Genomic DNA, 8144 nt, shown 5'->3' on the forward strand with positions numbered 1-8144 from the left:
TCCCTCAGCCTCCTTGGGCTCAGGGCTGGGTCCCCCCGGGCGGTGGTGTCTGAAGCTGACAGATCTGCCCTGTCCTTCCTGCCTGCTGGGGGAAGGGGTGGAGCTGGCTGGGAAACTGGCTCAGATGCCCCATCCCCTCCTCCCCTTCCCTACGTCCTCAGGGGCTTTAGGTGTCCCACGAAACCCAGCCTGGCCCTCCAGGCGCCCCGCATTCCAGAAGGAGGAAGAACACTGGCCTGGGAATCAAGACACTTGCCTCCATCACATGAGAGACACTGGACGAGTCTCCTCTTCTGACCCGCAGCCTCTCTCCTCTCATCACCTCTCCAGTCCTCCCCCCACCCATCCTCCCCATGAGGCTATGTTTGTTCACTCATTCATTCATTCATTTACTGGGCACCTCTGGTGTGCCAGGCACTCAGCTGATCACCAGGGGTTCATGAAGCTGGCATCCTTGTGGGAGGAGAGACAATGAATAAATAATCTCGGGAATTCCCTGGAGGTCCAGTGGTTAGGACTCTGCGCTCTCACTGCCGAGGGCCCGGGTTTGATCCCTGGCCAGGGAACTAAAATCCCATAAGCCGTGGCACAGACCAAAAAAAAAAAAAGAACTAATCTCACAATAAATATATGATCATAAGTTGCAGTGAGTGCCGTGCCCTCACCCTTCTAGGCCCCAGTTTCCCCATCTGAGCAGTGAGGGGCTGGCCTCGAAGGCCCGTGAAGCAGTCTCATTGTCTAAACTGGTGGGGGTGGGGGTGAGGACACAGAGTGAAGAGATGGTGGGTTTTGACTCAACAGGGGGCTGTCAGAAAGAATAACTGACGCTGGAGGACTGGGGAGGTGACTCTGCAGACCTTTAGGCTGAGCCCAAAGGAGAAACCAACGAGGTGATGGTGGAAGTGCATTCAGCGGAGGGAGAGCATTCATGGGGGCTCAGAGGCCTGAGTTTAGGGAGGTGGAGGGTGGCCACTCTGGCTGGAGTCTGGGGCTGAGGATGGGGCCAGGTCATTCCAGACCAGGCTAAAGATTTGGGATTTTGACCCTAGGAGCCATGAGAAGGAAACATTTATTTGATCCATCTGCAATCTGAGGTTTTACTCCCCTACATGCATGTGTGTCTGTGGCATCTATGTGCATTAGAACAAATGGGTGAATGGCTGACCATGGAGAGTGAACTGAGGGTCCTGCCCGCAAAGGGCTAACAGGATGCTGGGATGCAGGCCAGCGGACAGGTTCTCTGGGGAGAGGAGACGTGGGGCGGGGCTGTCAGTGGGTTCTCTCCCTGGTCAATGAGATTAGCACTCACTGAGCACCTGCTATATGTTCACATGCCCAGACCTTAGCAGCTGCCTCAGGGAGACAAAACCAGATACGAGCATTTTCCTATAGAACCCCGAAACCCCTGACAGTAAATCTGAAAGCACCCCCAGATATCTCAGAGGCCAACTCCTGCATTGTACAGATGAAGGAATGAGAGACCCCAGAGAGGGTGGCTGACCTGCCCAACGTCTCACAGCAAGAGTGGAGACCTTGGCAGAGTCGGGAGCAGCTCCTCCCACTGCACCTGCCAAAGCTGAGGCACGGAGACTTCCGCTCAGGGTTGTAGCCCCAAACAGGAGATCTTCAAACTCTGACTTCTCAACCTGCCACCTGGATACAAAATCCCCGTGCCTGGCAGCCTCAAGGATATATTACACTTTGTGCTTGAATCAGAGCACCCCCAGGGCTGTGCCGAGTCCTGTGCTCTTACTGCAGTAAGTACAACTCTCGCCCCTAGAAAAGGAAGAGATTTTCCTGGGTGCACTATATCCACGGCATTATTTTACCTGACACAACCTGGAAAATGCTGGGCATCAGCCAGCAGTTGAGATGAGTAGAGAAGGCAATGACCAAAAGGCCTGCCTTTTGTCCCAGGCACTGTGCTAAGCACCTGCCTTTCCTTGTTTCTTTCACCTTTGCATTCCCATGAGGCAGGCAGTGTTATCCTCATTTTACAGATGAGCAAATTGAGGCCCAGGAAGATTACAGGACTGGCGCGAGCCCACTGCTGGTTAGCGGGGCAAGGACTGGATTTGAACCCTGGTCTCTCTGGCTCTGGGTCTCAGGCTTATCATCACTCAGCTCCTTTTTTCATTATAAAGTGACATCGACAAAGGATAAAGTAATCTCACTGTGGGGAGGCTGTCCTCCAAGCTCACACAAACACTGAAATCCCACTGGATCACCCATTTTCACTTTCAGGGAACAGAGGTAACCTTGCGAGAGTAGGGATGCACTCACAGCACCAACCTCAAATGGGCGTCCTTGGTTCCATGTACACCCAGCCCAGTCCCCTGCCATTTGGCATCCACAGCCTCGTCCTGGGCAATGCCCTGGATGACAGAAAGGACAGGGAATCCAGAATGGGAAGACTCGGGTTTCTCCAGTCACCTCCTAAACTGGCAAACCTGGATAAGCCCCTCCCCACAAGCTGCCCAGTTGTTGCTCAGAGCAGCAGCCCCCTCCAGGGACAACACCAAGAGTCCCATCTGATAAAGGCCACCCTCAGCCCTCCTCACCCATCCTTTCTTTCCTCCACCATCACCACTCTCTTCATCCTCACTCAAGTCTGCCTAATAGGTGTGTGGGAAAGTCCGAATGAATGAACCAACTCCCAGCTCGTCCACAAGCTCCCTGAACACAAGCTGAGCACTCGCCTCTCTGTATTACCTCACAGACAGCAGAGGGTGGGTCTTCAGGAAACCTGGGGCAAAAAGTCCTGGCAGAGAGGTCAAGCTCCAAGACCAGACAGTCATGTGATCTCAGCCAATCACTTCCCTTTCCGCTTTTGTTCAGTGGGATGATGAACCTGCCGATGGGAGAACATCTAATAACAGCGCTTGGACGGGACAAGAAGCAGTGACTTCTATCAAACCCAAGGTCAACAGACAGCCACCCTTTGAGGCAGATCCCTGAGATGCTAATAACAATAGTTGCCATTTACTGAGCCCCATAATGTGCCAGGCACTGTCCTAAGTGTTTACACACATTATCTGGTTTAATCCTCACCCTGACTTGGAAGGAAACTGAGATTCAGAGGCATTAAGGCATTTGCCAAGGACACACAGCTAGGGAGCGGGGCTGCCAGGATTCAAACCCTGAGCTGCCTGACTCAAGAGCACCACACCTCGCTGCCTGTGTACGTTCATCGACCTGCAAGTCATTCGTTCATTTGCATCACTGTGCACCTTCTGTGCGCCAGGCACGGTGGAGGAAGGTGAGAAAGACAGCTCACAGACCCACACCCCCGCAGGCACAATGTCCTGCTGGAAAGGTGACGGAGTCAGGACACAGGGGAGGCTCCGTGCCTCGACCAACGGGCAAGGCGTCCTGTGGGCAGGGCTTGGCCTGAGGGGTTCGGGCCACACAGGGTGGCGGGGAGAGTAGACGTGGCTGCAGTTTCGGTCAAGGGCGGGGGTAAAGGGGGCATGGGGGTGGTGGAGCTCTGTGCTGGCACTGAGGGGAGTGAGGAACTGAGGACCATGCCCTAAGGGACACCCAGGCTCCTCATGGGAGCACCCCACCTTCTTCTTGACTCTTAGGAGAAAGGAAGGAGGAGAGAAAAGGACCAGCGTCAGAGGAAAGGCGTTAGGAGAATGATAAGGAGGAAGAGGAGTTGGTGTGAGTATTTTAAACAAAGATCCATTTCTTGGGGCTTCCCTGGTGGCGCAGTGGTTAAGGATCTGCCTGCCAATGCAGGGGACACGGGTTCGAGCCCTGGTCCGGGAAGATCCCGCGTGCCGCGGAGCAACTAAGCCCGTGCGCCACAAGAGAAGCCACCACGATAAGAAGCCCGCGCACCGCCACAAAGAGTAGTCCCCGCTCGCCGCAACTAGAGAAAACCCGCACGCAGCAACGAAGCCCCAACGCAGCCAAAAATAAATAAATTAAACAAACAAACAAAGATCCATTTCTTATCTGCAGCAGTTAGAACTTTTAACACCCTCAAAGGCCCTGCATCTTTAAAAAGAAAAAGTGGAAAGCAGTATTTCCCAAACTTACCAGACCACAAAACTGTCTCTCCAAGAGATGCTGATCAATGTCTAAGGAACACCGAGGGCCCTGAGGCAGCACCTTGGAAACACTGGGTCAGGCATTGGCCTCTTGTTTCGAAATAAAATTCACAGGCTATTGAATCTGGAAATGCCCTTGGAGATAACCTAGCCTGCCTCTCATTTTATAGATTGGGAAACTGAGGCCTAGAGAGGGAAGAGGGCGACAGAGGCAACACAGGACCCCCACAGCCCGGCTGGGACTTGACCTCCCTCACCCCCGTTTGGCCATGGAGGACCTCGGCCGTGCCAGGGTTCTGGGTTTCCATGCAGGTCTCTCTCATCAAAGTCTGAGCTCCTCAAAGCAAGGTCTGGCCTCCTGCACCTCCCTACCCCAGCTCCTGGCCCAGTGCCCTGCACAGAGGGTACATTCACAAAAGTTCACTGCAGCGTGAGAGGTTTGGGGAGACACCAGGAAGGGCCTTCCGGCAGCTGGGTTCAGATGACAGGAACGAGCAGTCTCCGCTCAGGGCTTCTAAGAAAAGGGCAGAGGCCAACTGCCCTGAGGCAGCGCTGGGCACTGGCCCCGGCTTCCTTGTTCCCGGAGTGGGTGCGGCTGGGAGGGGAAGGAAGATGCAGGCCCCAGGAGCTGCCTTCCTGGCGCAGGTCCTCAACCCTCAGCTTGGACCAGAAACAGGGACGGGAGAGAGTGCTTGTCGGGACAGGCCTGGAATGCTGTCCTCCCCCCGCTCCCCAACCAGCACTCAGGCCCTCCACCTCCAGGAAGCCACTCCTGCCCACCCCAGCCTTCCTGATCTTTCTCCCCTTGGAACTCTGATGGCAACTCCACTCAGGGAAGACTCCCTGAGGTTGTGCTGGGGCCTCGAGAGGCCAAGACCAAGAGGAAGGCGTGGCCCTGCCCTCAGGGGAGCTCCCAGGAGGAAGCGGAGACGGGCCTGGATGCCGCAGGGCTGTGGTGAGGAGGTGAGGCAGCTCTGAAGCCGTCATCCTCTCCCCCATGGGAAAGCAAGACAGGAAGAGAATTCCCACCAGGGCGAGTACGGGAGTGCGTTCCTGAAGAGAGGGCCTCTGAGCTGGGCTGCAAGCAGTGACGAGGGCAGGGCCGCTCAGAGCAAGTGCAAAGGCCTGGGGGGCGGGGGAGGCCGTGCCTGGGGTCCAGAGGCAGTAGAGCAGTATGGTCAGAGGCTGGGCCGCGAGGGAAACTGTGGGCACCAGGCCGCGCCCTCCCATCATTAGCTGGGTGAGCCCAGGCTCATCACTGAACGTCTCTGTGCCTCAGTTTCCTTCCTAGAAGGAGAATAATGACAGCAGCTACTGAGAGAGTTGTTGAGACTCCAGGGACAGAGGGGCCCGGAGCTGGGCCGGCCCACAGGGGGCTGTGGAAGTGCGGGCCTTCGCCGTTGAGGGGCGCAGCAGGAGAGGCCTGCCCGTGAGGAGGTTTCCACACACCGCCCTGGTCTGATGCTGGGATTCAACAGGCAGATTACAAACTCCTGAGGCTAATCCACAGTGGCTGCTCTGTGAACACCTGTGCACTTGAACAGAAGTCAGCATTCCCCACCTCCCAGTCCCTAAACTACTTTTTCTAACTACCATTTATTAAGCACTTACTCCACACCAAATGTGTTTGTGTGTGTGTTCTTTTTTTTTTTTTTTTTTTTTTTTTTTTTTTCCCCTCCCTGCATGGGGGGGGATCTTAGTTCCCCAAACAGGGATCAAAGCCAGGCCCCAGCAGTGACAGGGCCGAGTCCTAACCACCGGACCACCAGGGAATTCCCTGTGTATTCTTACTTGATTCTCCCATCCGCTTGGGATACGGTGATATATAAAATCATCAACATTTTATACATGCAAAAACCAAGTCCTGAGAGGTTAACAGCATAATCCACCCAAGGCCACGTGGATACCAGTGGCAGGATTTCCCGACTCCAAGACCAGTGCTCTTTCCACTGCACCCGAACCCAGAAGAACACACCTGTCCAGAGGTGGGGGAGCTCCCACCACCCCCTGACCATACACTCACCCAGACTAAGCTTTTGTCTCAGTCAGTATTGTACCCTTGACCCTGACCTGTGCCCCTCAGCCCTCCCCCTTTCCAATGCACAGCCCCTCCCCTGCCACACCCCACAATTCCCTGCGCACCCCAGGGTCACTGCAGTTCTGGCCTCCAGCTCTGGGGCCCGGAGCCCAGCACTCTCCCCTCTCCCTGGAGATTTTGGGTCCTGCAGAGGACCACCGCCTCCTCGGGGTTCCAGAGACCCCAGTGAGGAAAAGCAAGGCCTCCCAGAGAGCTTCAGAAAGGAAACATGTCTGGACTCCATGCCCAGAAATTCAGAATTAGCCAGTCTGCAGGGGATCCAGGCTTCAATGTTTCTTTAAGACTCCACAGTGACCCTAACGTGGAGCGAGATTTAGAAGCGGTACTCAAGGCGATTGCTGGGAAGCTGGTCAGAAACGGGGAGCTGGGCCCAGGCCTGTGGAACGAGCGAGAGGACAGACTGGCCCACGCAGGTCTCACCCCCACGGTGCCTAGAGGTGGGGAAGTGCCTTCCCTGCTCGGCCCTGGCTCGGCTGAACAGGAGATTTCCCCATCTCACCTTGGGGTGTTCTGAGAGGCAGGCCAGGCAAGATGGCCATCACCCCAGGGGACAGATGAGCGACTGGGACCCAGGACGGGGAGCCAAGGGTGGGCCTTCCGCAAAGCAGGACCAGTGCCCCAAGAGGAGGACTCGGGGAGCTAAGGGGTTAAGGGTCACAGCCAACCCGAAGCAGCTCGGCCAGGCAGGGGCACCAGCGGGCGGGCTTTACGTCTGATTGACAGAAATTCACTTGCTGTCCTCCTCTCAGGGGCCCGTCTGAGGAGTAAATCTGGGACCAGCTTCACAGAGCCCAGGCTGGATCGCAGAAAACCCTGATACTCCTGAAAGGCCTCTGCCCAGGGAAGGAGGCCTGAACCTCACCATTATACTCTAATGTTGGGCCCTCCCTGCTGGGGAGAGAGAACAGGCCAGAGAGTGCACCAGGCATCACACCTCACCCGGAATGGGCAGGTGGGATTCGGGGTGTGGCAAGGGGGTCACCAGCATCCTTGGGGAAGGGTCAGGAATGAGGGGGAAAAGGACCCCTCCCACCCCGAGCAGGGAAGGGAGCAGAAGCCGGTGCTGGCCAGCAGGTGTTCTGTCAAGGGCAGAGGCACCAGGTGTCCTCATCCAGGAGCCCTCCCCCTCTCCAAACTCCCTGCTCTCCAGGGATGAATATGGATCCTTCACCCTCCCCTGCTGGAGAAAGCTGGGCCCCAGGGGCCTGCAACAGATGGAGGGGATCAGAGTTGCCCACATGGTGGGCAGTGTGTTCACAGCACGAGGTACCCCACCCACGCACAGCCTTGGGCATCTCACGGCACTGTACCCCTGCCCCCCTGCAGGCCCACCTGTCTCATCCAGCACCTCTCAGCAGAGAGCCCACACAGCACTGTGGAAACAGGAAGAGAGGGACAGAGAGAGGAGACAGAGGGAAGGGAAGAGAGAGGCCCCTTCTGTCCAGTGTGGCTTTTCTGCAGACCCAGAGCACCCACTGCCACCCCCACCCCCATCCTGGCACAGCTGGGCCAAGGAGGGTAGGGGAGGAGGCGGGGAGTCGAAAGGGGAGCTGTGGGACCCCACACCTGGCTTCCTACCCTCCACAGCCACCCCTCCCTGCCCCAGGGGGTCTCAGGCCAAGTCACAGACGCCACAGGCACCACACCTCCTCGAGAGGAGGAACCGAGGGGTGGAAGGATGAGCGGGGACCCACCGGGATCGAGAGATGCCAGGCAGGCGGGCAGCGGGCGGGCAGCAGCGGGTGTCGGAGACTGCTGAGGGTAGCCAGACACGACCGGCTGGAGGCTCGTCCCTCTGTCCCTCTGTCCATCCAGGGCGGCTCCTCTCTGGGCGGTTCTGAGGCCAGGCGGGCGCTGTTAAAAAGCTTTTTATGTGTGTGTGTGTTAATCACATGATTGCCGTTCACCTGTATTTCGAACAAAGACAGCTCACTGTTTCAAGGCCCCGAACAAGAGTCTGGGCACAGGGAAGAGAAGGGAGGCGGGGGGGG

The 8144-nt window shown here is 56.7% G+C and overlaps 1 pseudogene; it reads right to left on the minus strand.

The window, feature by feature from the left end:
* Positions 1–6859: 6859 nt before the first annotated feature.
* LOC103070189 (uncharacterized) overlaps positions 6860–8144 on the minus strand; it is a 3523-nt pseudogene continuing 2238 nt past the window's right edge.

The sequence above is a fragment of the Lipotes vexillifer genome, unplaced genomic scaffold, assembly GCF_000442215.2.
Source record: "Lipotes vexillifer unplaced genomic scaffold, Lipotes_vexillifer_v1.1 scaffold382, whole genome shotgun sequence".
Lineage (NCBI taxonomy): Eukaryota > Metazoa > Chordata > Mammalia > Artiodactyla > Lipotidae > Lipotes > Lipotes vexillifer.